At 42.0% G+C, this 27,892-nt stretch overlaps 1 long non-coding RNA gene across 1 annotated transcript; it reads left to right on the top strand.

Annotated features, from left to right (window-relative positions):
• The first annotated feature begins 8,564 nt into the window (after nt 1-8,564).
• Nucleotides 8,565-10,169, top strand: LOC118374776 (uncharacterized). The gene is made up of 3 exons (XR_004823671.2): nt 8,565-8,722; nt 8,915-8,968; nt 9,545-10,169. It is a non-coding gene; the product is annotated as an uncharacterized LOC118374776 (long non-coding RNA).
• The last annotated feature ends 17,723 nt before the right edge of the window (nt 10,170-27,892 follow it).

The raw sequence follows: 27,892 nt of genomic DNA, 5'->3' as shown, positions 1-27,892 counted from the left end.
AACTGTGGATAGATGTCAGCAGTTGCACGAAACTGAAAGTGCAAACTATCGCATTTAACCACGGCAAAGTGACTGGGAATTTGGTTGAATAGAGAGAAAGTGGATTCGCAATTCAACGGCTCAGGTATGAGACGTATGTGGCAGGGACTCCAGATAATCACAGATTACAAAGGGAATACCAGATAAACCCCTTCTTCACCCGCTTTGAGAATACAGTAACACAGTGCCACCAAAGTGGCCCGCTCCAGAGGATTCGAGGTGAATAGGACATTTAGTAGTGCCAGGAAAATAACCTTTCCCTCAATGTCAACAAAACGAAGGACCTAAGACCCTCACAAACTTTTACAGATGCACTATTGAGAGCATCCTGTCGGATTGTATCACCACCTGGTATGGCAACTGCACTGCTTGCAACTACAGGGAGGTGGTGTCATCTTCCCAAAGTATCACTGGGGGCACACTGCCTGCACTCCAGGACACCTACAGCACACAATGTCACAGGAAGGCTAAAAAGATCATCAAGGACATCAACCAGAAGGCAAGGTCCGTACAGGTGCATCAAAGCTGGGACAGAGAGACTGAAAAACAGCTTCCATCTCAAGGCCATCAAACTGTTAAATAGCCTCCACCAAGTACCCTGCCCTGAACTTAGTCACTGTCACTCGCTGTCTACCACTCAGTTACTCAACCCTGCACCTTAGAGGCTGCTGCCCTATATACATAGACATGGAATCACTGACCACTTTAATAATGGAACACAGGTCACTTTAATAATGCTTACATAGTGTTTTAGTAATGTCATATGTATATAATTTATACTGTATTCTACAGTATTCTAGCCAATGCAATGCCTACATTGCTCGTCATAATATTTATATTTTTCTTAATTCCATTCTTTTACTTTTAGAATTTTGTGTATTTGCGTGTAACTTTAACTCTACCTACATGTACAGTACATATTACCTCAATTACCAGGACTAACCAGTGCCCCCGCACATTGACTCTGAATCGGTACCCCCTGAATATAGCCTCGCTATTGTGATTTAACTGCTGCTGTTTAATTATTTGTTCCTGTTATTTTTTTATTTAAATCTTATTTTTTTCTGCCTTGTAGGTTAAGGGCTTGTAAGTAATCAAGACCTTAAACCTGTTGTATTCAGCGCATGTGACAAATACAATTTGATTTGATTGTGAATTTCTAGATACCATTGCGCTGTTGGAGCACTCCTCTCTCCACAACCATTTTGCTACACCCACAATCACATCTGCTAAATATGTGTATGTGACTTGATTTACCTACATTTTGAAAAGGTCTCTGAAAAGTTGTTTACCTTGTTACAGAAGTAAGAATCATTGTCAATCAAATAGGCTACTTTGTGTGGGTTTTGAAATACTTTCTGAATATTGTCCTCTTGTCACGTCCCCCTTCCCCCAAAGGTGCGGACTCCGGCCGCAAAACCTGACTCTAAAGGGGAGGGTCCGGGTGGGAATCTCTTCACTGCGGCGGCTCCGGTGCGGGACGTAGACCCCCCTCCACCCGCAGATCCGTCCGCTTTGGTTGTGGCCCTAGTGCATGGACCTTCACTGGAGGAACCGGGCCGCAGATCATCGCCTGAGAAACCAGACCACCGATCATCGCCGGAGTCTCCGAACTGGGAACCGTCGCTGGAGGCTCCGGACTGGGGATCGTCGCTGCAGACTCCGAACTGGAGACCGTCTCTGCAGGCTCCTTGCCATGGATCGATACTACAGGCTCCGTGCCATGGATCATCACTGGAGGCTCCGGGCCATGGATCATAACTGGAGGCTTCGTGCCATGGATCATCACTACAGGCTCCGGGCCATGGATCATCACTGGAGGCTACGGGCCATGGATCATCACTGGAGGCTACGGGCCATGGATCATCACTACAGGCTCCGGGCCATGGATCATCACTACAGGCTCCGGGCCATGGATCATCACTACAGGCTCCGGGCCATGGAACATCACCGGAGGCTTCGTGCCATGGATCATCACTGGAGGCTTCGTGCCATGGATCATCACTAGAGGCTCCAGGCCATGGATTATCACTGGAGGATTCGTGCCATGGATCATCACTACAGGCTCCAGGCCATGGATCATCACTACAGGCTTCGTGCCATGGATCATCACTACAGGCTTCAGACCATGGATCATCATTGGAGGCTTCTTACGTGGCGCCGGAACAGGTCTCACCGGACTGAGGAGACATACTGCAAGCCTGGTGCCTGGAGCTGCCACAGGGCTTACCAGGCTGGGGAGACATACTGGAGGCCTGGTACGTGGAACCGGAACAGGTCTCACCGAACTGGGGAGATGCACTGGAAGCCTGGTGCGTGGAGCAGTCACCGGATACACTGGGCCGTGGAGACACACTGGAGGTCTCAAGCGTAGAGCTGGCACAACCCGTCCTGGCTGGATGGTTACTTTCACCCGGCAAATGCGGGGCGCTAGCACAGGACACACTGGGCTGTGCAGATGCACCGGAGACACAGTGCACAGAGCCGGCAAAGGATATCCTGGGCCGAAGAGACGCACTGGAGGCCAGGAGCGCTGAGCCGGCACCATCTGTCCTTGCTGGATGCCCACTCTAGCCCGGCCAATGCGAGGAGCTGGAATATAGCGCACCCGGCTGTGACTGCGCACTGGAGACATGGTGCGCATCACCGCATAACACGGTGCCCAACCAGTCACATGCTGCTCACGGTAAGCACGGGGTGTTGGCTCAGATCTAAACCCTGACTCCGCCAATCTCCACGTGTGCCCCCTCCAAAATAGTTTTATGGAGCTGCCTCTCGGGCTTCCGTGCTAGCCGTGACCACTTGTAAAATGGCTCCCTCCTTGCTGCCTCCGTCTGCTCCCATGGCGTTCCCTCCCAGCCAGGATCTCCTCCCACATCCAGGATCCTTTCCCATTCAAAATGTCCTCCCACGTCCATTCCTCCTGACCACACTGCTTGGTCTTTTTGTGTGGGTAGTTCTGTCACGTCTCTCGACAGAAGGCATGGACCAAAGCGCAGCGTGGTAAGTGTTCATCATAAATGTATTACTCAAAACACTCGAACAAAATAACAAAGAGTGAAAACCGAAACTGTCCTGTCAGGTGCAGACACTAAACAGAAAATAACTACCCCAAAACCCAAGTGAAAAATAACAACTTATATATGAACCCCAATCAGAGACAACGATAGACAGCTGCCTCTGATTGGGAACCACACCAACATAGAAATAAAGAAACTAGAATGCCCACCCTAGTCACACCCTGGCCTAACCAAGATAGAGAATAAAGCCTCTCTATGACCATGACACCTCTGGTCACATTTTGGATAATGTATTTATTTATGTGGAAAATAATATTTATAAGTATAATATATTATACTTGGTATATTTTGATATACTTGGTATTTTTTACTACAATATAAATACTCAAGTCTTTGTGTTGAGTGTTAGTTGTTTTTTGATAGTGAGTGTCTACACAATGGAATACAAAATGTGTGTTATTCCTATTGATGTGGATGTGGTGTCATATTAAAGAAGAGATTGTGCTCTATAAAATTAAGTTAACTTGTAATTGTTTTTTGTCCTTCGTTTTTGAGCTATTTCTTTTTGTTTTAAATCTGAGATAAAATTAACTTTATCTTTATCTATTCTACAGCAGCATTGTAGAATTCTATTAAGGGTTAATGTCAACATTTTGGGAGGCTTAAGCAATGTTCTCAGAATGATCAGATAATGTATGGTTGTCGTTTCTGTCATTTCTTGGCAATATTCTGGTAAAAATAATAATAATTGTACACATTAATTTCAATAAGCTCTAAATTCCATTCTCAAAACAGTCCATACTCCGAGTCCATATTCACATTATAATAAGGAATTCCCCTTGACCACGCCCACATTTTGGGGAAAACAAACATTATTTCCCATTGCGCCCGATTGTAAAATAGCCATCTTTGTAGTATTTTTTTCATTATACAGAAATAACAAAACATACCAAATAGCTGCTGTGTTGTTCAATGTACATGTAACCAGGTGAAAACTCCTGATCGACGGGTTACAATGCGGTTTACAATACATTATTATGCTTTTCTAAGAAGTGAGAACCCTTGGTAGCAGGAAATATTGAAAATTCATCTTTATACATGTTGTACTTTTTTTAAACGTAGTTTTATATTTGATTAAAACAAGCAGACAACAAGAAAACAAGGTCAAGTTTTTGCTGTAAGTCAATGGAGAAACCTTTCCCACAGGTGGGCGAGGACCCGACGTCCTATCTAATACTGACTGGGACGATGAAAAAAAAAACTTCAGAGAACGTTCTAAGAATGTTATTTGAAACATATACATTTCCTTCTCACCATCAACAGAACTCTATCTTCTATCTTGTTAAGTGTGTTCAGGTGTGTTGGCCGCCAACACTATTTGGCCACACCTGATCTTAATAATGAGTGCTTGTTTCCCTTTGAAATTGGTTCTGTTTGAATAGACTAAAATGAACAGCTTTGTATGCGTAAACACACGGCCTGCTTGCTACATCCTGGTGGAGCAGTGGACTACTTAAAATCTCAATGAAGCCATGTCACAGTAAAAAAAAAAAAAAAAGTGTTCCCATGAATTTCTTTCTATCTGTGCTTGGAGTTCAAAAAGTTAACACAAAATAAGCAGTGTTATTAAAAGTCTTATTCAAAACATCCTGTGAAAGTTTTAAGGAGGTTATTCAAAAACCTCCAAATAACCTGTAATTTCCGTTCTCAGGGTTAATAAAACCTCCAAATAACCTGTAATTTCCGTTCTCAGGGTTAATAAAACCTCCAAATAACCTGTAATTTCCGTTCTCAGGGTTAATAAAACCTCCAAATAACCTGTCATTTCCGTTCTCAGGGTTAATAAAACCTCCAAATAACCTGTAATTTCCGTTCTCAGGGTTAATAAAACCTCCATATAACCTGGAATTTCCGTTCTCAGAGTTAATAAAACCACCAAATAACCTGTTAGTTCCGTTCTCAGGGTTAATAAAACCTCCAAATAACCTGTAATTTCCGTCCTCAGGGCTAATAAAACCTCCAAATAACCTGTAATTTCCGTCCTCAGGGCTAATAAAACCTCCAAATAACCTGTAATTAGGGTTAATAAAACCTCAGAGTAAAATGCTCCTAGAATCTCCCTGCAACCTAAAGATAAACGTTCCCAGGAAAGGCAAAATGTTACTTCTTCAAACAAAAACATACAGTTCCACAACTTCCAAGGAACTAAATGTTCTAGCTGGGAATAGACTCAATGGTGAAACACTATATACATTATTTTATTTTAGCAGCTGACAAGAATAGGGGCAATGAGGGTTTGAATGCCTGAGTGATTCTGGGCAGAGATTAGAGCCGAGGCTCTAGGTATATCTGATCCAGCTTGTAAATTACTCTGGCTCCAACATAATGGGGTTTTGTGCGATTGCTCAATGTTCGGTTGGCTGAATGGTGAGGGGACAGGTGTTTTCTGAAGGCTTGCAGCATGTGGTTTGTGGTAAGGCGGAGGAGAGGGAGACAATCTGATTGCGCCGACTCTGCATTTCTCAACGTAAACTTCTGGTTTAAGGTGAGAAGGGTTTCTTAATTCAAACCCTCCAACACACATGCCTACATTTACTATTCTCATTAAAACCCTTCCTAATTTGGGTTTTCATTACTTTCTCTCTCCAGATTAGTTGGTTGTATTCCAGTTAATCGTGTGATGTTGGGAGTGATTAGGAACTCTCATTATCCCAAGGTAAGATGGGCTCATAAACAGGCGATAATGATGCTTCTATCGATAGTCTGAGAACCTTTGGTGCAGCAAGGTACTAAGCTCCAATTACAAACAAGTGATGTAATCTGACTAATACCTGTGAGTTTCCACAGCGAACATACTGTATTGAACATGCAGTTCTTTTCGGGAGTAAGATCAGAGACGTAGGATCTTCAAAAAGACAACATCTTAGAACAACAATTTAGTACAATTTAATTGTTGAACACATATTTGGATTCATCATACAGATTGTGGCCTGACAAAGTTTATGTCAATTCTCAGAGACACAATGCTGTCATTTGACCACTGGAATCTACGTAAGCCATGCTAGTCATGCTAGTTTCAAAACAGCTTTGTCTCTCTTTTGTCCAGTTTATATCTGTGTCTCCTACCACAGCATCTCTCTGATCTAGGGCTCAGATTTAATATCATGATTGTACACTCTCTTCTTGTACGTTTTTGAAGAATGCTAGCCCAGGTGTTGTAGTCAGGGCAAGACCAATTTTGTCTTAACCTAACTTTGAGTTTGGTAGTTAGGTACACACTATACCTGTGTAAATGAGGCTCACTGCCAGGTTCAGTACCAATTTTCTCATACATTCGCAGGCATTGGAGTACAACCTCACTGTCTGCTTTTTATCTTGGCTGAATTGTGGGACCTCTCTCTTTATCCCATTCGTGTCTCTTGGCTTCAAACAAGCCTTGGGTCTTAAATCAAGAGCAAACATGGGTAGACTTGCAAAACACTATGTATCAAATGGGATATAGAGGGTGCTGGTGGAAGCCTTGTAAAGGCAGGTCTCATCCAGAATTGGCATCAGCCCGTTGTTATATCCAGAGTTAAACCTCTGCTAGGTATGCTAGGTCAAAGGGTACAATATTTTTCCTGGATCTGATGTCCAAGCCCATAAGTTATCTCCCCTGTGCAGTCACGCAGGAGTATATTCACTTGTCTTATGGGAGCAAAGAACATTTACTGAAGGATCGTTAATGACTTTGACTTGCAACAACATAAGACAGCCTTAGACATCCTGTGATTCCATATAATAATGGATGTCATAAGGTGAATGCACCAATTTGTAAGTCGCTCTGGATGAGAGCGTCTGCTAAATGACTTAAATGTAAATGTAAATGTAATACAGTCTGGGCAGACAATGGCGTACATTTGGGTACAAGTCATGTAACTCCAAGCTATATAGTACATGATATGAGCCTATCAATTTAACAGAGTAAAAATTGAATGAGCCATTCTATTCAATAGTCATAGTTGCGGAAATATACTTTCCCCATTACATTCGAAATATAACATTTAAAAAAATGAAATCGGCATACAAAATTATCACTTTAGATAAATGTTTAACAGGATAATTCGTAATTTCAGGCAATACAACTTTAAAGAAAACAGTAGTTCTTTAGGTTGAAATTTGCAGTTGTCTTTAATCTGAATACGGCAGGCCGAAATACAATATTCCCTTTGCTTTCCTTTTCACGACATCCCCTTATAGCAACTCAAACTGTATATGTAATCTTAAAGTCCACAGAACCCGACCAATGAGAGATATGGGCTGGACTATCATCAAAACCCCAACAGAACCTGACCAAAGAGAGACATGAGATGGACTCTCATCAAACCCCCAACAAGAAAGTCCCAGGCATATCAAAGCATCCAGAGGAGTGTCCTATTCTCTTAAACAAACCCTAGAGGAAATAACCCACTCTCCCACTTTCTTTCTCCCTCCCTTCCTGCACTGTCTGTTTGTGTTTTCAGGCCCCCTTTCTCTCTCTCTCTCTCTCTCTCTCTCTCTCTCTCTCTCTCTCTCTCTCTCTCTCTCTCTCTCTCTCTCTCAATTCAATTCAATTCAATTCAAGGGCTTTATTCCATGGGAAACATGTGTTAACATTGCCAAAGCAAGTGAGGTAGACAACATACAAAGTGAATATATAAAGTGAAAAAACAACAAAAATTAACAGTAAACATTACACATACAACAGTTTCAAAACAGTAAAGACATTACAAATGTCATATTATATATATATATATATATATATATATATATATATATATATATATATATATATATCACAATGTACAAATAATTAAAGGACACAAGATAAAATAAATAAGCATAAATATGGGTTGTATTTACAATGGTGTTTGTTCTTCACTGGTTGCCCTTTTCCTGGCAACAGGTCACAAATCTTGCTGCTGTGATGGACATTTCACCCAGTAGGTATGGGAGTTTTTCAAAATTGATATGTTTTCGAATTCTTTGTGGATCTGTGTGATCTGGGAAAATGTCTCTCTAATATGGTCATAAATTGGGCAGGAGGTTAGGAAGTGCAGCTCAGTTTCCACCTCATTTTGTGGGCAGTGAGCACATAGCCTGTCTTCTCTTGAGAGCATGTCTGCCTACGGCGGCCTTTCTCAATAGCAAGGCTATGCTCACTGAGTCTGTACATAGGAAAGCTTTCCTTAATTTTGGGTCAGTCACAGTGGTCAGGTATTCTGCCGCTGTGTACTCTCTGTGTAGGGCCAAATAGAGTTTGCTCTGTTTTTTTGTTAATTCTTTCCAATGTGTTAAGTAATTATCTTTTTGTTTTCTCATGATTTGGTTGGGTCTAATTGTGCTGTTGTCCTGGGGCTCTGTAGGGTGTGTTTGTGTTTTCAGGACCAGTTTCTTAGGGACCTCTCTCTCTCTCTCTCTCTCTCTCTCTCTCTCTCTCTCGCTCCCTCTCTCTCCCCCCCCCCCTCTTTCCATGCTGTTTTTCTTTTCAATTGTTTGCCTGCTGACCTCCTGAAAGCTGAAAGGAGCAGGCTCCTGGCGGGTGACATTGTGATGACCTCATGATGGGAAAAGACAGGGATGTGCATGCTGCGAGGGGAAGTGAAGCCGCCTACTCCCAGGGTTCGAGGCCATGGAGGGCCAGTGTAAGATGTCATCATTATAATGGGTGTTTCTCGCTTTCTCAATTTTCAATTTCAATTTCAATTTTTCAATTTAAGGGGCTTTATTGCGCTCTCTCTGCTCTCTCTCCCTCTCTCTCTCCTCCTCTCTCTCTCTCTCTCTCTCTCTCCATCTCTCTCTCTCTCCCTCCCTCTGTCTCTTGCTCTCTCAATCAGGTTGAAGAGGTGTGAAAGACTGGGATAGATCTGCTTGTCTAACACCATGCCCAGGTGAAGTCTGTAGGATATAAAGCCAGGGGGCTATTTGTACGCTTCCAGTCTCTTTGATGTAATACTTGAAGTTACATGTTTTAGTGTGTGGAAGGTGCCTTACACCAATAACTTTATTGACAGATATGTTTAATTTCGGGATATGACATCAACATACTGTATGTTTTGATTATAAGTCATTCACAGAGCATTATAGGAGGGGGTCCGGTTTGATATGCTTGACTGCACTAACGGTACACACACCCGGAAAAAAAACATTTACTGACAGTGTCATACCCCGCGTCGTTAAAGTCTGGTGAAAGTCTGATAGCCATTAAAAAATAATTCACTGAGTCAGCTAATAATTGTGGTCTTACATCCCCTCCAAAGGAACTGTGGGCCTCAATTTAATATGAAACGTTTATAAATGCCAGGGAGGTAGTCACAGTACATGGATGTCAGGGGTTGAAATAATTACATTTGTGTATTTTGGATCGCAAGACAACGAAAGCTTCATTTTCTATTTCGCCCATGGTGACAAGACCTTGAGAACCTCTGCACAAACATGACAAAACTCTGTAATGTCTTCTGTTATAGATAATACATTTACAGCCTGGCTCCCTTCACTTCAAGGAAGACTTGACTCGTCTCCAAGAAATGGCGGGATACTGGTCCCACTGGACCTTTGATGGAAATTGATCTTGGCGCAGGCTTTGAGAGACTTGCTATGTGATGACTGCTCAGGGGAAGTGTCATTTTCACACGTGCTCTCAGTCTGTCGGTATGAACACAGTGTTTGTCTGTCTGTCCACATGGTTCACAGGCCTGGGAAAGTGGGAGAGAGTTTGTCTTGTTTCTCACCCTACTAATCCATGGGAAGAAAAGGGTCCAGCAATTCCAATGAGTTACTTTCGTTAAGATTGACATTATTATGTTGTTGATCGTAGGGCCTTTAGTAAATGGGCTTGGTATTTTGTTATTTGTTATATACATTTTAAAAGTCTGGGCCTCATTAGCTGGTATAACATTGATTTGGGAAAACCACTCAGGAAAGAATCTGATCCAATGGGAGTTCCTCTGTTCCTTGGTTGGTTTGAAACCTGTTTGTGGTGTCTAAACTGACAGCTTAGCCTCCAGGATTTTCCAGGTTCCGTCAAATATTATCGCCCGACACCACTGGTATGTCCGGAATCCATGTATGGGCGCGCCACTTGGCTCCGTCCTCGGCACCCTGTCATTGTGTCATACTAATTAAATGTGCACTCTGAAATAAACGAAGGGATTCTGTTTCACAGAGGAAAAGTCTACTGTAACAACTTCTTGGAGGACCTCCATCACACACAGGGGAGGTGACAAACTATCCGCCCTGAACATTTAAAGCCGGTTCTCACTCTTTTCTCCAGGAACTGCAGTGGTCAGTTTCCACCAGCTGTCCTGCTAGTGTCTGACGGCTGGACTACAGCCTGGTGCATCCAAGACAAACGTTAGACAAAAGAAGCACTCCCTTCTACCTCCTCCCAGGGGTTATGACCTATGACTCAGAAGAGTGTAGAGTGCGTAACCCAAAACACACCCCGTTGGGGCCAGTCGGGGCCAGCTTCTCATCTACACGTCAGACCAGACAAATGCTGTGTGTGTGTGTGTGTGTGTGTGTGTGTGTGTGTGTGTGTGTGTGTGTGTGTGTGTGTGTGTGTGTGTGTGTGTGTGTGTGTGTGTGTGTGTGTGTGTGTGAGAGGGAGAGACTTCTTCCACCCATCAGCACTGAGACTTGACTCTAAACACCCAGCGTAATGATTCATACGTGAGAGCATGTACTGCATTGTAACACGGAGCACGAACACAGAGGCTCTGGTCCGTGTGGAATAAACCATTATCGAAGAAAATATGTTCTATATTTCCAAAAATCTTCTGTTAAATCAGTCAGGAAAAAAATGTTGAGATTCAGCTACCACATTGACTGATTGCATTTGCTAAAGTGAAAGCAGATCAACTCAAACAATGAGCGGCCATAGTGCAGTCCAGCAGTCTCAGAGACACTTGTCTTACATTTACATTACATTTAAGTCATTTAGCAGACGCTCTTATCCAGAGCGACTTACAAATTGGTGCATTCACCTTATGACATCCAGTGGAACAGCCACTTTACAATAGTGCATCTAAATCTTTTAAGGGGGGTGAGAAGGATTACTTACCCTATCCTAGGTATTCCTTAAAGAGGTGGGGTTTCAGGTGTCTCCGGAAGGTGGTGATTGACTCCGCTGTCCTGGCGTCGTGAGGGAGTGTGTTCCACCATTGGGGAGCCAGAGCAGCGAACAGTCTTCATACAAAGAGTAAAACCAATACGGTTGAAGTTATGTCCGAGTAACAGTGTCTACCTTAACGAGTGGCTCCATTCTCAGGGGTGACACACGTGCTCTGGCTCTTTCATGTGAGAGAAACCATAGTGCCTATTCCTCATCAAAAAGCCAGCCAGAATGAGTTCCATGAGTGTCTATCGTATCATGACAGCATATGAATCACCAACCAGAGGCACTTTTTTGAAGTCAAAACTTTCAATAAAGGTTGGGGGGGGTTTTAGTCGCATCAGAGGAACAGTCGGATTTATGTCACACTGCCTCAGGTTTCTGTCACCCCTGAACAGTACATTTGAATTACTTAGCGAAGGACTGGGACTACAGAGAAAACATTGACCAAAAGCTGGAACATTCTGAGAAGACAATTGGGTTGTAAAAGGAACAACCTCATTCTGCATGTAGTCTACAGGTGTTTAATGTATTCCGTTGTTATCCTGAAGAATTTGCACAACAGTCACATTAATGTCGTGCTCCCATGTGACAGCTTTGCCGATGCTTCCTTAGAGCAGAATTGTCCGAAACTGAGTTTACCCCAACATTTATTGGCTTTTGTTTTTAAGTGAGATCTGTCGTTTTCACTGCTTGGTTCATTTTAACTGAGAGCCTATCGGACTCAACAGCAGTCATTGCACATAAAATACAATTCGCTGTGGCCAATTTCAATTTCAGCCTACGATTGTGTAGCTAATGCTTTCAAGACAAATGGATTCACTATGTCCAATTGGAATACCCAGTGTATTCACACAATCCACCTGGGGTCCAGGCCCAGATCTTTCCAAAATGCTGCAACACAAATGTGATTGATTTGCAGATAAAGTGGCTGACTCCAGAAGACATATGGTTTAGGTAGAACGCCAACACCCACAGATGAAAGGACAGATACATCTTCCACTTCGACTGCATTCTGTGTGTCCGGTCTAAGTAGTGCCCCTGTCACACGGTAGTCAGTTGGCGAACTACAGCTGTACAGTATGTGTCCAGTCCATCCACCACATCCCAACCATAACCACTACCACTGAAGGGACGAATGACCATGATAAGGAGGTGTTAACAAGAGGCCTGAGGGGTAGAGACCTCATGATTAACACCTTCTTACACCATCCGTCACTCTGTTAAAAGGGCTGTTTACCGAGCAAAGATGGATTGCTGAGAGGAGGGGGAGAAAGCCTTCATGGCCCTTCCAATGTGTGTGTGTGTGTGTGTGTGTGTGTGTGTGTGTGTGTGTGTGTGTGTGTGTGTGTGTGTGTGTGTGTGTGTGTGTGTGTGTGTGTGTGTGTGTGTGTGTGTGTGTGTGTGTGTGTGTGTGTGTGTGTGTGTGTGTGTGTGTATGGTGGAGCCGTCAGTAGTCTACCCCCTGATAAGGCTAAGCGCTTTCAGGTGTGTGTGTGTGAAGTATGCGTAACAGAGGTCACGTGAACAGGCTGCTCTCTTTGTAGACAGCTGCACTGCCTTGCTGATTGCTACAATATACTGGCGTTTCTCAACGTCAACCACTTTGCTACAATATACTGGCCTATATCTCAATCCTATAATAATAATAAAATACCATATACCAACCTACTGAGTGTTTCAAAACATTAAGAACACCTGCTCTTTCCATGACATAAACTGACCAGGTGAATCCAGGTGAAAGATATGATCCCTTATTGATGTCACTTGTTACATAGGAGTGTAGGAGACAGGTTAAACAATGATTTTTAAACCTAGAGAAAAATGACACATGGATTGTGTATGAGTGCCATTCAGAGGGTGAATGGGCAAGACAATTGTTTATGGGTTTTTCACACTGAACAGTTTCCCGTGTGTATCAAGAATGGTCCACCACCCAAAGGACATACAGCCAATTTGACACAACTGTGGAAAGCATCCCTATGGAACGCTTTTGACACCTTGTAGAGTCAATTCCCCAACGAATTGAAGCTGTTCATGACTGTTGTTGACTTGATGTTTGGTTGTTTATTTCTTGTTCATTTATTCAAGGTTGTAATGGAAAGGGAGGAAACTGACGACTGTTTGATCATGTTAGGCTTTTGTTAGACAGAACGCCAAAGCAATGATAGTATTTCGGAACTACAAGCAAGTACAAGCAAAACGTTAATCACCTTAAAATATCCTGGGAAAAGTTTGCCGTAGAAAAACATTCAGTATAATTAAATACTCTTTTGTTAGCTTCAATTGAAGAAGACAATTGACAATTCTGTAGCACAGTTGGTAGAGCATGGCGCTTGTAACGCCAGGGTAGTGGGTTCGATTCCTGGGACCACCCATACGTAGAATGTATGCACACATGACTGTAAGTCGCTTTGGATAAAAGCGTCTGCTAAATGGCATATATTATTATTATTATTATATTATATATTATATTACATTAAGTGGCATAAACTGGAGTGGTGTCCTTAGTTGCTTTGATACCATGCGGAGTAATACAAACTGTAAAGCTACAAATATTTATGTATCTCCACTTCCATATGGTTTTACTTGCTCTAACAGTCAGGGTTTGGGAAGTCCTCATTTCTGAGTGTATGGTTTTATGGTTTTACTTACTGTTAGGCAGCAGATATAACTCGGCACATGTGTACTTCAAGATAATATATTATTACTGCAGATGATGAGGTTTGAGGTGAAGGTGTAAATCCTAGGCCTTTAGAGAATACAGTGCTGCTGATTGTTTACATACAGCAAAATATGTCTAATGTCTGCTTGGTCTAACTCAAGGGCCATGCAGAATTTGATCCCATACGGTATAAACACACTGTCAAAACATACGTTATCAATCGAAAAGTGTTGACAGTTATGACGGACTTGTGCATCCCTCACATTATAAACCCGCAGAGATCATCTGCGTCTGCATCGGCGAAGCAGTATTAAAGGCTTTGAATATAGATTCATATTTTGACCTCATTCACATCGCCACGTTTATTTACACATTACCATTTGTAAAGTGTGAAAATAAGCCCATACTTTGTTATGTGTACTCACGTTTGAATGTAAACACTCTGATAATCCATTCATAGATTGAGGAGATAAATCCCTCACAAAATCAATCACACGTACATCAACAGCGGATATAATCAAGATTACGATCATTACATCACCCACCTAACTCTTTGTATTCGTGTCCACGTTGTGCACAGTAGTCATTTAGTCATCCAGTACCAGCATGCACCTCATTATGTAAGGTTGGCCTTGGGTGTGAAAGAGGCATGGCGGTTGATGATACCCCTCAATATTTGCTTACTTTACGCACACTAATTACTCTTTGAATTTACTAAGTGTGAGAAATGTTACATTTTATTTGCTTGTGTTGAGCTGCAGGCTATATGCTTCACAAGATTGCATTCATTTCGCCTCACTTGTCGAGGCAGTCAGGTGTATTTAGTGTAGTCTTGATGGGTGTCTATTTCTCAATTGGAAGCGATCTCACCATTATAATATGTATGTTCTACAGTTCAGACTTGGTGACCATGTCTAAACACAACTCCTCCAACAATATGAAAACAAAAAGCTAATGCAGGAACTTGTCTTGATCCTTATCCCTTATACACACCTATTGTTTTAGCTTTGACGACACATTTAAGCTGTGATTAGCATTTCCTGTGTTCATACAGTCTAGACTGGTAAATAACTAAATGGCAATGATCTGGAAAAGGTGTGTATGGAATGGTACTTATTGTAAGAGTAAGGGTGTGAGAGTGTGTGCATACCATGAAAAAGCTACAAGAACAAAATACTGATCAGACACCCAGGTTACATGTTTGTGTGTCGTTGAAAGATCCTGTTACAATTTGCCTGCTCCCAAGAACATCATGATGGTTCGACATTTAGATGCCATGGCTTCTGGAAATAGTTTCTGTCTCTCTGGGACTCTTTGAAAATCCACAGCTCCATTCAAACTCAAAGTTTTGTCCAATGGGGCAGCAGATAGCCTAGTGGTTAGTGCATTGGGCCAGTAACCGAAAGGTTGTTGGCCAGTGGGTTAACTGCCAAGGTAAACATCTGTTGTTCTGCCCCTTAGCAAGGCAGTTAACCCACTGTTCCTCCAGCGCCGTTTATTTCCGATTAAGGCAGCCCCCCGCCCCTCTCGGATTTAGAGGGGCTGGCTTAAATACGGAAGACACATTTCAGTTGAATGCATTCAGTTGTACAACTGACAAGGTATCCCCTTTCCTTTCCAATGATGAATAATGTTAATATCTATGGCAACTAGGGAATACACCACTTTAAGACACCCACAGGACAGTACAATGGCTGGCGGTACCAGACCTTGTGTTTGATACTGTCACGTTTGTCGTATGAAGCGGACCAAAGCACAGCGTGGTATAAATGCATTATTTTATTGAATGACGAAAAACACGACGTAAACTGAACAAGCTAACAAAAGACCGTGACTGCTAATGAAACATAGTGCTAACATGCAACTAGACATAGACAATCACCCACAATGACAAAACAGGCTACCTAAATATGGCTCCCAATCAGAGACAATGACTAACACCTGCCTCTGATTGAGAACCACATCAGGCCCAAACACAGAAACAGACAAACTAGACATCCAACATAGAATGCCCACTCAGATCACACCCTCACCAAACAAAACATAGAACATACAAAGCAAACTATGGTCAGGGTGTGACAGATACTGATAAGAAATAACTATCAAATTAAATAAATCAAATAATATAATATATAATAATTATAATAATAATTATTATTATTATTAGTTTCTACTGACACTATCTTTTATTTATTTGCAGTAAAACAGTTTTAGAAACTGGCAGTGCGGTGGCATGGTCCACTCAGTTCTTATGGCAAACCTGGCTGAGAATTCACCCAGCGCACGCAACAACATAAACAACTTCCTCCTTGTGAAACGTGCTGCTGTAAAAATCAAATGCAATTCTGAAAGCCCGGAAACTCCCATATATGCACATTAATAAATACCGGCCTGAGATTTGATTGGTTCATGCATCTTATTCAGGAAAGAAAACAGGGAGGGAATTATGTGACACTTAATTGATGTCATGGTTGCGACAGGGGGCCATGATTTTACATTGTAAAGCTAATTTATGGGGAGGGGACACTGTGGGTTTGGGGTCCCGCTATATCCTTTAATAGGCTGCACCTGGGGTCCAGCTGGATCCTTTAATAGGCTGCACCTGGGGTCCAGCTGGAACCTTTAATAGGCTGCACCTGGGGTCCAGCTGGATCCTTTAATAGGCTGCACCTGGGGTCCAGCTGGATCCTTTAATAGGCTGCACCTGGGGTTCAGCTGGATCCTTTAATAGGCTGCACCTGGGGTCCAGCTGGATCCTTTAATAGGCTGCACCTGGGGTCCAGCTGGATCCTTTAATAGGCTGCACCTGGGGTCCAGCTGGATCCTTTAATAGGCTGCACCTGGGGTCCAGCTGGATCCTTTAATAGGCTGCACCTGGGGTCCAGCTGGATCCTTTAATAGGCTGCACCTGGGGTCCAGCTGGATCCTTTAATAGGCTGCACCTGGGGTTCAGCTGGATCCTTTAATAGGCTGCACCTGGGGTCCAGCTGGATCCTTTAATAGGCTGCACCTGGGGTCCAGCTGGATCCTTTAATAGGCTGCACCTGGGGTCCAGCTGGATCCTTTAATAGGCTGCACCTGGGGTCCAGCTGGATCCTTTAATAGGCTGCACCTGGGGTCCAGCTGGATCATTTGATAGGCTGCACACCTGGGACCGGCTGGGCCTGAACCCCATCGTTCTCTCCGCTCCTTGGCCCACGAAGCCTGACTCAGCCAAACACCACACACCCAGGCCTCTCCTACAGCTCCTCCCATTGTGGTAGGCACCACATCCTAACCAAAACACTCAATTACCAGCAGTGGTGGAAAAAGTACTCAGTTGTCATACTTGAGTAAAAGTAAAGATCAAATTGAATTGTATTTGTCTAATGCAGCGAATAAAACAATTGTAGACCTTATCGTGAAATGGTTACTTATGAGCCCTTAATTAACCAACAACGCCGTTTTAAGAAAATAGAGTTAAGAAAATATGTACCAAATTAACTAAAGTTAAAAAAAATACTAATCTAACAATAATGAGGCTACGTACCGGTACCGAGTCAATGTGCGGGGGTACAGGTTAAGTGAGGTAATTTGTACATGTAGGGTTGGGTAAAGTGACTATGCATAGATTTATAAACAGTGAATAGCAGCAGTGTTAAAACAAAGTGGCAGGGCAGTGGGGACAATGTAAATAGTCTGGGTGGCCATTTGATTAATTGTTCAACAGTCTCATGGCTTGGGGGTAGAAGCTGTTAAGGAGCCTTTTGGACCTAGATCGCTTGCTGTGCGATAGCAGAGAGAAAAGTCTATGACTTTGGTGACTGGAGTCTTTGCCAAAAAAATGTCAATCAATTTGTTGGTATCTATTAAGACACTTTAATAGAAAACACCCAGTAAAATACTACTTGAGTAAAATTGAAAGTATTTTCTTTTAAATATACTCAAGTATCAAAGGTAAATGGAATTGCTAAAATATACTTAATTATCAACATTTCAAATTCCTTATATTAAGAAAAGCTGACGGCACAATAAAAAATAAAAAAAGTTTTATTTATGGATAGCCATGGGCACACTCCAACACTAAGACGTTAATTTACAAACAAAGCATTTGTGTTTAGTGAGTCAGATCAGAGGCAGTAGGGATGACCAAGTGTGTGAATTGGACAGTTTTCCTGTCAATATGTAACCAGTACTTTTGGGTGTGAGTACATTATTTTCTTTGGGAATGTAGTGAAGTAGAAGTGAAAGTTGGCAAAAAATATAAATAGTAAAGTAAAGTAGAAAAAACAACTTAATTTTTACATAGGTACTTTAGACCACTGCTGACCAGTGTGGTGATGCAGCATCATTTGCAGGTCAGTTCCAGTGACACCCAAGGCTCATCTGAAAACATCTCAGGGTTGACGCAAGTGGTATCCTCTACTTTCACCAATCAATGATTTAACATAACGACAAAATGCCCCTGTCTATGACAACCATCATAAAACAGATATAAGTTTTTCTGGAATGTTATTTGTGTGATTTCGATGTCTGTGCATGTGTGTGTGTGTGTGTGCGTGCGTGCGTGTGTGTGTGTGTGTGTGCGTGTGCGCGTGTGTGCGCGCGTGCGTGCGTGCGTGTGTGTGTGTGTGTGTGTGTGTGCGTGCGTGCGTGCGTGCGTGCGTGCGTGTGTGTGTGTGTGTGTGTGTGTGTGTGTGTGTGTGTGTGTGTGTGTACACATATCTGCATGCATATTTGTCTCTTGTCATTGTTCTCCTCCCATGAATATGTCATCAAGTGCAACTGAAGTTACCAACTAATTACTAACTAAGCTGAAGATAATTACCAACTAAGCTGAAGTTAATCACCAACTAAACTGAAGATAATTACCAACTAAGCTGAAGATGATTACCAACTAAGCTGAAGTTAATTACCAAACTAAGCTGAAGATAATTACCAACTAAGCTGAAGATAATTACCAACTAAGCTGAAATTAATTACCAATTGAGCTGAAGTTAATTACCAACCAAACTGAAGATAATTACCAACTAAGCTGAAGATGATTACCAACTAAGCTGAAGTTAATTACCAAACTAAGCTGAAGATAATTACCAACTAAGCTGAAGATAATTACCAACTAAGCTGAAATTAATTACCAATTGAGCTGAAGTTAATTACCAACTAAGCACTCACCATTTGAAACTTTCTCATTTGAGTTGAGGTGTTATTTATTTTCTGGTTATTTCTTAAGACCTCAATTACACAGCTTACTTAAAGCTGCGATATGTAACTTTTTGGGTGACCTGATGAAATTCACATAGAAATGGAAGTTACAGACCTGTCATTCTCATTGATAGCAAGTCTAAGAAGTAGTAGATATGTTCATTGTACACTATTTCTATGCTTCCCGGTCTGCAGTTGAGTTTTTGCTACATTTACTTTCAGCTGAAAATACTATATTTCTGGTTATGGAGAATATATTTCACAGGGGTTAAAATGGTACAATGATTCTCTACACTCTACTTGCTTATTTTGTCACATAAACTGAAAAAGGCAAATTATTAGAATTTTAGCAACCAGGAAATGGCAGAGCAATTTCTGCATAGTGTACCTGTAATGCTTAAGGTGGATTCTTTAACTAACATTTTCCCACTAACAATTTCTCTCACACACAATCTCTTGTATTTATAAAAACTGTTTCGGGTCATTGTCCTGTGGAAAAACAAATGATAGTCCCACTAAGCGCAAACCAGATGGGATGGCGTATCCCAGCAGAATGCTGTGGTAGCCATGCTGGTTTAAGTGTACTTTGAATTCTAAATAAATCACCAAAAGTGTCACCAGAAAATCACTCCCACACCATCACACCACCTCCTCCATGCTTCACTGTATGAACCACACATGCGGAGATTATCCGTTCACGTACTCTGCATCTCTCAAAGACACAGCGGTTCTCAAAGACACAGCGGTTCTCAAAGACACAGCGATTGGAAACATAAATCTCAAATTTGGACCAATCAAACCAAAAGACAGATGTATATCCGCCTAATGTCCATTGCTCATGTTTCTTGGCCCAAGCAAGTCAATTCTTATTATTGTTGTCCTTTAGTAGTTGGTTCTTTGCAGCAATTCGACCATAAAGGCCTGATTCACGCAGTCTCCTCTCAACAGTTGATGTTGAGATGTGTCTGTAATTTATTTGAGCTGCAATCTGAGGTGCAGTTAAGTCTAATGAATTTATCCTCTGGAGCAGAGGTAACTCTGGGTCTTCCTTTCCTGTGGCGGTCCACATGAGAGCCAGTTTCATCATAGCGTTTGATGGTTTTTGCGACTGCACTTGAAGCAACTTTCAAAGTTCTTTAAATGTTCCATACTGACTGACCTTCATGTCTTAAAGTAATGATAAACTGTTGTTTCTCTTTGCTTATTTGAGCTGTTCTTGCCATAATAAGGACATGCTCTTTTACCAAATAGAGCTATCTTCTGTATACCACCCCTTCCTTGTCACAACACAACTGATTGGTTCAAATGCTTAAGGATTGGCCCCCTTTTTTTTTTCAATTTTCACCTAAAATGAGATACCCAAATCGAGCCTGTATCTAAGGCCCTGAAGCAATGATATGCATATTCTTTCAACCATTTGAAATGAACCACTTGGAAGTTTGTGGAAATGTTCAAGGAATGTAGGAGAAAACAAGACAATATATCTGGTAAGAGATAATACAAAGAGAAAAACAACCGTTATTTTATATTTTTTTGGTACAATCATCTTTGAGATGCAAGAGAAAGGCCATCATGTATTATTCCAGCCAGCCCAGGTGCGATTTAGATTTTGGCCACTAGTGGCAGTGAATGTTCAAAGATTTACTGATCCAATGAAACATTGCATTCTGTTCAAAATGTTGTACCAGGACTGCCCAAATGTGCATAATTTGTTTATTAATAACTTTTCATGTTCAAAATGATGCACTCTTTTCAAACAATAGCATGGTATTATTTCACTGTAATAGCCAGAGTAAATTGGACAGTGCAGTTAGATTAACAATAATTTAAGCTTTCTGCCAATATCAGATATGTCTATGTCCTGGGAAATGTTCTTGTTACTTACAACCTCATGCTAATCACATTAGCCTACGTTAGATTGGAAGCTGAGGATGATTAGGGGGCCATGATGGTATGAGGGCTAGGATACTGGAGTTAACACCCCTACTCTTACGATAAGTGCCATTGGATCTCTAGTTACCACAGAGAGTCAGGACACCGAAAGACAGCACCCTACACAGGGCAAGGGAGGGAGGAGCAGAGAGAGAAGAGGGAAATATTGGGAGTAGAGATGGAGATAGAGAGGAGAGGAGAGATGGAGGGAGAGAGGGTGGAGAGAGGAGGGTTAAGTGAGAGAGGCGAAAGGGAGGAGGGAGGGGAGAGAGGAGAGAGAGAAGGGAGAGGAGAGAGGGAGGAGGGAGAGAGGATGGAGCACGGAGGGACAGAGAGAGGAGGGAGAGAATGAGGAGTGAAAGAGGAGGGAGGGAGGCAGAGAGGAGGGAGAGAGGAGTGATGGATTAGGGAGAGAGGAGAGTGGGAGGAGGGAGAGAGGAGGGACGGATGAGGTATAGATGAGGGAGGGAGAAAGGAGGGAGGGAGGATGTAGAGAGGAGCGAGGGAGAGAGACAGATAGGGGCAGATAGGGGAAGCGTAAGAGAGGAGGGAGAGAGCAGGGACGGTGTAGGGAGGGAGGAATCAGGGAGAGAGGAGGGAGGGCAGAGCTTCTACTGTGACATTTGTACCTTTTTGCAAAAATAGACCATGATGACATTTTCCTATGATATCATGAAGCCAAGATAGTCATTGTAAAATTCTTGCTTGAGGAATTTGTCTTTGCTAAGAAGCTATTTTGTTTATTTTTTACAATTTAATTGACAGCAATCACAGTAAGGTACTTAATGGTTTCCCAGAAATGATTTGATATTGAGATAAAAAGAGCTGCATTCGACCTTTAACCCTTAGCATGCCAATTCATTTTAAAGTTCCCTTGTAGCAGTACAATTCTCTACTGTGTCTAAGATAATAAAAGTGTGTAGGATACATTAGATGCAATATACAGTGGAAGACGCAAATCCTTTAATAGTCACGTACTGTAGCCATATACCATATTAAAAATATATTAATTCATAAAATGCTTCATCATATTTCAACTTTAAATTCTAAACTTACACAACACTTACACTGACAGTGCTCTTTAAATTCACCAACAAGACTTCGATGATATTGTGAAACCACAGTATTGCAACAGGCTTCGGAATATATGAGAAACCATATAAGATTTGTGAGCTGCCAGGAGACATTTTAATCAAAGCAAGGCATGAGATATCAATGCCACTGAGTGGCAGAATGGACTGTTTGCTTGATCTATGGAAGGTGTGTCATTGTGTTACGGTTATGAACTGAGATGGTAATGCACTGTAAAGCAGGATCCTCCAATCACTTGAACTTGGTGGAGGAAAGAAGAGAAAGGGTTTGTCGATGGTAGAAACGATTAGCTGCTCCAAGGCTAACCAGAGTTCAGGCGTTTTATATTGCAAATTCTCCAATACATGAGGAACACCATTACCCCTTTTCAAATAAAGTCCTGTTTAAGTACCATTGCCACATAAAGGCTCACAGGACAAATAGACAAAATTAGTTATTTAGGTGGGACACTGTAGTTATTATATAAAATAATTGTTGTTGTGTACTACCTAAGCACTTACTGTTATGAACTGTAGCAAAAACTAATTACACCAAAAGGCTAATGCATGTGTTTCATGTTGAGGTTTCCTCACTTTTTACTGAGTCACCTCACTGATTGGGTTTATAGTAAAGAAATGCCTCAGCGTGGCAAAGCCTGATGGACGGTACCTACAAAACAGATTATGGAGTGCCACATGATGGCAGACATTTGAGGAATATAACATATTTAAATATGGGCTCAAATGACCATGTGAAATTATGATAGAAGACAGAAACAATTCAGAAGTCAAACACATGTAGTGACACATTCTGATTGGAAATTGTTTACTGTAACAGGGAACCCTGTTGGCTGCCCTGACGAAAGGGAATTCAAATCAAAGACTTGACTAACACAGGATCTCTCTCTGTCTCTCTCTCTCTCTCTCTCTCTCTCTCTCTCTCTCTCTCTCTCTCTCTCTCTCTCTCTCTCTCTCTCTCTCTCTCTCTCTCTCTCTCTCTCTCTGTCTCTCTCTCTCTCTCTGTTCAGTTCTACTCCACGTAAGTTGGTAGCATCCTTCCCACCCTCTCCGTATTGCTCCACTGCTGCGCACAGTGTTCAGCTGTCAGACGCAGGTGTCTGGTTGGCTTACGGCCACAGCATCGTCCTAATGCGAACTGGGAACGCTGTGTCCAGCTGTGGAGAGTCGGAAGGGAAAGTTGACAGTTCCCCCTCCCCCTCCCAGAATCAGACAAGTATGGCCGGAGAGAGCATGCCATGGAACGGTTGAACGGGATGGAGGATTAAGGTTAGTTGCCATGACGATGTGTGTGTGTGTGTGTGTGTGTGTGTGTGTGTGTGTGTGTGTGTGTGTGTGTGTGTGTGTGTGTGTGTGTGTGTGTGTGTGTGTGTGTGTGTGTGTGTGTGTGTGTGTGTGTGTGTGTGTGTGTGTGTGTGTGTGTGTGTGTGTGTGTGTGTGTGTGTGTGTGTGTGTGTGTGTGTGTGTGTGTGTGTGTGTGTGTGTGTCTGGGATCTGAACAGAGCCAAGAGATCTTAGGCAATTCTCAAAAGGAATGCTTGATGTCCGACTGTTAGTCCATATGTGGATATTTGTTCTAATGCATCACATGGATCTCTATGGTTCTAGAACAAAGTTTAAAGCTTATGGAATCACACCCAATGGCTTTCATGTCCATTGAGTTAGATAAAACAGATGTCTCCACTGTCAAAGTTCTCTGATATTGAAAGTTATTTCATCGTATTTCAGGCAGATAGCCTGAACAATATGTTGTCTTTAGTCCTGTTTTGTTACTTATTACATCCATGAACATAATGGGAAAGATATGTTTTTGTTTTTTTCAAAAATGGCCAAACTTGATCTACTATATACTAAACACCACTGCTGCGTTGATGTTCGGCTACATGATAGATCACATAGCCTTTACTTCACGTTATTTACCAGTCAAACCTTAATTAAAGTGCTACCACACATTTCTTAATGTTCTGTGGCTATGCTCTTGTCATTGCTGGTTTTTGCAGTGGAGTTTTTTTCACTGTCCGATCAAAGTTCTCCTCCATCCTCAGTTCCTGCCCAGTGGACCCATTTAGGCATGTGCAAACAATTACCAATCAGAGGTCCACTCTGCACCCATGCCAGTTTCCCTTTGATGTACAGTCCCAGCTCTCATCCACTCCAGTGTTTCCCTGCCACAGCTTATGTTATTCTCTGTACTTCTCTGAAACACCATAGGGATTAAGGGTGTACAGTACATGATCAATGTTGTACACTGCTCCATGGAAAAGCAGCACACATGTTTAAAACCTTTTCCCAAAATAATTTGTCAGGTTTTCTACATTTGGGCCAGTAGGGCCTCCATACCTTTTGTGATGGTGAAAGCCATTTGTACTTATGGCAATGTTATGACGTTGGCCTGGGGGTAGGTTTATTCTTCCCCCCTTTTTCCTCTCTCTACCCTACTGATTTTACATTTGCAAACACCTTGGTTAACATAGAGATTCTGGGAACATCAGAAGGTGGGGGGGAACTATATTCTGGTAATCCGACCAATTGAACATATGCGGTGGTACTCAATGAATATGATGTCAGTTCGGTTGTCATCTGAGACATTCTCATCAATGATAAGATGACATAAACTATACAGTGGAAAGTCTACACATCAGAGTTATTAGATTCACATGGATTTTTTGTTCAATAAAAATGTTTGAATATGAAATTATTCGTGACGAGATGAAATGTGACTTTAGAGATTTGGGTTTTCATGAGTGAATTTGGCCCGACATAGGTTGTAAATTAGGCCCACGTGAAGAGACATAGGTTGTAAACTATGAAACACACCCCATTTCTCCCGTCCTATATAAAGCCTTGACGACAATATAACCTCCTGTTCCGAGGATGTGAGGACGACGGTCCGATGTCAGAATGGTTCAGATAATAACTACAGTACGAAGCCAACATCAGCGTGAGCTTTGGTTGCGAATGGTATAAACTTTGAACTCTTATTCACTACAGAAGTGATACCTCCTAGCCGTTGAGTTAGCAACAGCAGCTACAAACGCAGGTTAGGAAGGAACAGACAAAGTATCCCGTCTACCACACAATGACGTTACTGCAATGTATCCAATTGACCACCGGAGAAATTCTTCAAAGGACAAAGGACTTGGTTTGGCAACACGGCCTTCCATCTACCACCAACCTACCGAAGCGCAGCTCAGAGTAAATATTTACTGCATTTTCCTTTTCCAAATGGGCGGTAATTTAGAATGCATAAGATACTGTATTTATGATAGCATAGCTTCACCCTTTCTTCCACAGTCTTCCTGCTCTTTCACTCAAACCCAGCCCCTTTTCTTTTGGGTAACAAGCTGTCATATCTGTTCCGCCCGCTAGGGACGTTTTCCTTTATGACGTAATTTGTAATCAAGTTATGATTAATTATGTGTATGTGTAATTCTGTGTGATTAGTTAGGTATTTAGTAAATAAATAATTAAACCCAATTTTGCATTGCTGATTTAACTTGTTAGCCAGGGTTCGTGAAGATAACCAAGAATGTACAACTTTCAGATGAGACTGAATTAAGGTGACGATTAATATTGACTGCAGTTTATTCGTAAGATAACAGCTCTATAAATATTATTTTGTGGTGCCCCGACTCTCTAGTTAATTACATTTACATGTTTAACTCAATCAGGTGATATTAATTACTGAGAAATTATTTTATAGAATAGCATGTCATATCACTTAATCCGGCATAGCCAAAGACACGACAGCACTAACCTAGCACTGTTAGCGTTTATGTTACTACATGATAAATAACCTGTACACTTTCACTACAGATGTAGGATCTTCATTTGAGCCAGTTTGATACAGCAGGAAAATAATCCTGCAGCAAAATGAGATGTGAATTATTACGCTGAATTATAATTAATGAAAATGTTTGTAGGGGTTTGATACATTTATCGTAAGGGAAACTTAAGTCTGACATTTTTAAATGTAAATTACAAAGTTCAAAAGCCTTTTTAAACCTCAAATACACTACCACACATTTCCAATGATTTCCTGCATTGCAGAAAAGTTCTGCAACATGGTGATCAAATTAAGATCCTACATCTGCAGCTACCCTAGAGTTTAGCTCAGTGGTTAACACAGATTCTTAGCAAGCAAGGGAACTGTGTTCGAAGACACTCGGTCTCACAGGCAAAAAAAAAAAGTGATAATCTATTGTTGTGCAATTTTCCTTAGTCATAAATGCACTTTGTGTGGGCATGCAAAAGTTTCCAAAACAAAAGTCATACATTAGATCAGTATTCTAATGGTGGGAGAGTAACGTCAGTTCAGAGAGTACTTTGTAAAATGTGTTTTTTAACAAGCTTTTAACAGCTTTTTTGCTCGCAGACATATCTTGGCTGAAAGCCTTCTTATGGCCTGAACCCAGTACAGCAGTTCAGAATAGATGTGTATCACTGCCAGCATCTTAAAATGTGGGGAGGAAGGAGACATCATCAAATCAAATCAAATCAAAGTGTATTTGTCACGTGCGCCAAATACAACAGTGAAATGCTTACTTACAAGCTCTAACCAATAGTGAAAAAAGGTATTAGGTGAGCAATAGGTTGGTAAAGAAATAAAACAACAGTAAAAAGACAGGCTATATACTGTAGTGAGGCTATAAAAGCAGCGAGGCTACATACAGACACCTGATAGTCAGGCTGATTGAGGTAGTATGTACATGTAGATATGGTTAAAGTGACTATGCATATATGATGAACAGAGAGTAGCAGTAGCGTAAAAGAGGGGGTTGGCGGGTGGTGGGTGGCGGGTGGCGGGACACAATGCATATTGCCCGGTTAGCCAATGTGCGGGAGCACTGGTTGGTCGGCCCAGTTGAGGTAGTATGTACATGAATGTATAGTTAAAGTGACTATGCATATATGGTAAACAGAGAGTAGCAGCAGCATAAAAGAGGGGTTGGGGGGGTTGGGGAGGTACACACAATGCAAATAGTCCAGGTAGCCATTTGATTACCTGACTGGCAGGAGTCTTATGGCGTGGGGGTAAAAACTGTTGAGAAGCCGTTTTGTCCTAGACTTGGCACACTGGTACCGCTTGCCATGCGGTAGCAGAGAGTACATCAAACTTACCCAAAGGTCCATGTAGACTTGTATTTACCTAAAGGACATCAGAGGTGACTGGATAGGTATTGATGCTCTAAAGTCAGGGGTCAAGTCTAGACAAAATGTTATAAATGAAAGTGATTGTTATATGGATTTTTATAGATCAGATATTCTTCAATTTCTCACAAACCCTTGATCTCTTTCTTTGGGTAAATGCTTCAGGACAGGTTAGTCTTAGGCTCACATTAGAAAAGTAGTGTCTGCCAACCATATTATGACAGGCATCAGGGACAGAGGGTGAGATGTAAAGAGCCAGACCCGGTTAACACACCCTGCCCACTCCTTGGCAGACATTAAAGGAGAGTGCGGGCGTATCCACAGTTAAAACGCCAATCTGTTTTTTCAGCCTGTTTCATACTCCATAAAGAGATTAAAAACAGGTGCACCCTCTGGCCCTCACTGCCAACAAGGTTTTCTACACAGGGCTATTATGACTGTGGGCCACATTCAATCACTCTTGCACTACTGGAAAGCTGCACTAATGTTTCTCAAAATTATGTACACTTGGTCTTTATAGTGATCCCATTATGAAAACAGATACTCACCTCCTGCTGCTGCTTCTCTGTTTGGACTCCACAACACTGGTTACCACTTCACCCTGAGCCAGCCGCCTATCCCATCCAGGCCCTACCCCGTCACCCCGCTTCTCTCCCCCCCCCCCTCCGGGATGTGGAGAAAA

Source organism: Oncorhynchus keta, chromosome 34, assembly GCF_023373465.1.
Source record: "Oncorhynchus keta strain PuntledgeMale-10-30-2019 chromosome 34, Oket_V2, whole genome shotgun sequence".
NCBI classification, from domain to species: Eukaryota; Metazoa; Chordata; class Actinopteri; order Salmoniformes; family Salmonidae; genus Oncorhynchus; species Oncorhynchus keta.
This window is presented reverse-complemented; position numbering and strand designations above follow the sequence as displayed.